The sequence below is a fragment of the Cynara cardunculus genome (assembly GCF_001531365.2).
Source record: "Cynara cardunculus var. scolymus isolate 2C chromosome LG 6, CcrdV1, whole genome shotgun sequence".
Classification (NCBI taxonomy): domain Eukaryota; kingdom Viridiplantae; phylum Streptophyta; class Magnoliopsida; order Asterales; family Asteraceae; genus Cynara; species Cynara cardunculus.
The window spans coordinates 10,730,167-10,732,219 of record NC_037533.1 but is presented as its reverse complement, the minus strand read 5'-3'; positions in this window follow the sequence as shown (position 1 = coordinate 10,732,219).

Below are 2,053 nucleotides of genomic sequence, written 5' to 3'. Positions count from 1 at the left end.
CACTTCATAAAAAATGATCAAAGCAAGAAAGTTAATAGAACAAGATGGATTAATTTACAGAATATTATACAAGGATGTGGATATAAAATAAATTTTGAACATATTAAAGGAAAAAAACAATGGGATAGCAGATATGCTATCAAGAAATCTTAATAAGCTATTTAAATCATGAGTAACAAAATTCTAATTAATTGTAATAAAGATAATCAAATAAGAAAACATCTTCTTAAACAAAATTGGAAAACATTAGAAATTTGTTACAAAGAAATAAAAATAGCACAAGAAAATATTAAAGAATTAGAAAACAATATTATTCAAAAATTGCACATCCATACATTTTAGCCCAACCATACGATCCAGAAGAACTGAAATCTAGATTTTATGAAAATGAGTTAGAAAAGATAAGATCGTTAAAGGACTCTGTTTAGACAAATAGTTTTTGGATTAAAATTATTTCAACAGATTTAGCTAGATTTACTTGTTAATATACTCAATGCAAGTGGATAAAAAAGATAAAGGAAAAAAACTTATACAGCCTACACAAAGGAGCATATCTTCTATGAGCACTTCATCAGAAGAAGAAAAGAAGATAGTGAATACAGAAAAATTGATGCAGTCAGCCATCAACACACAAACAGCGAAAATTCACAGATATCTACAACAACCACAACTTTTAGAAGGTTTCAATATCATTATACCTTCACAGTCTACACAATCCTGTAGTCAAACCATAAAACCACAAGCTAGTTCACATTATAATACTCGTTCTTCAAAAAACATACAGAATTCTCAACAAAGAACAGATTCTGTTATAACATTTGGTAACTATGCGTTGCAAAAATGTTATGATATGAATAAAAAATTTAGACCTATTGTTGGCATGGGACTAACAGAAGAACAACAATGTTTGCTAGATAACCTATGGCATATTCAAACACTGCCACAAGCATCTACTTTTAAAGTGCAAGTCTTAAATGCTTTAAGCATTTATTTTACTGAACAAAGTCAGAACACCCCCAAAATACAAAACAAACGTTTTTCTCACTATGTAATTTTCAGGGGTACCAAAACTGGTATTTTTAATAAATGGGAAACAATAGCAAAATACATCCAATGTCCACAACCCATTTATAAGAGATACTACAATTTTGCTGATGCATTAAAAGCAGCAAGAGACAACTTCGGGTTAAACAATTTTCTAGAAATTCCCTTAAAACCTTGGTAGAAATTATATTTTCCAATTCAGGCACTATGTCCAGAATTGGTTTCATTGTTTGCTTCCATGGAATATCAAGGATTCTTTCCTTAAAACTGTTGTAATCTTTGTATAAAACTGTTTTCGATTCTTTTTCCTCGAGTTGTTTTTGTAACTGTAAGATTTTTTCTTCGAGGATTAAGTTCTTTTGTTTAAGAATCGAATTGTCAATCTGGATTTGTATAGACTGTTGATTTTTCCCAGATTGAACAAGTTGTTTCTGTCGGTTTGAAATAGTCTCTTCCTGAGCCTTAATCATCTGTTCAAGATAAGTTTTTGCTATTTCTAAAAAGGTTTTGACTTCTTCGGGTTCGATGCGAAAATTGTTTAACCCGAAGTTGTCTCTTGCTGCTTTTAATGCATCAGCAAAACTGTAGTATCCCTTATAAATGGGGTTGTGGATATTGGATGTATTTTGCTACTGTTTCCCATTTATTAAAAATACCAGTTTTGGTACCCCTGAAAATTACATAGTGAGAAAAACGTTTGTTTTGTGTTTTGGGGGTGTTCTGACTTTGTTCAGTAAAATAAATGCTTAAAGCATTTAAGACTTGCGCTTTAAAAGTAGATGCCTGTGGCAATGTTTGAATATGTCATAGGTTATCTAGCAAACACTGTTGTTTTTCTGTTAGTCCCATGCCAACAATAGGTCTAAATTTTTTATTCATATCATAACATTTTTGCAACGCATAGTTACCAAATGTTATAACAGAATTTGTTCTTTCTTGAGAATTCTGTATGTTTTTTGAAGAACGAGTATTATAATGTGAACTAGCTTGTGGTTTTATGGTTTGACTA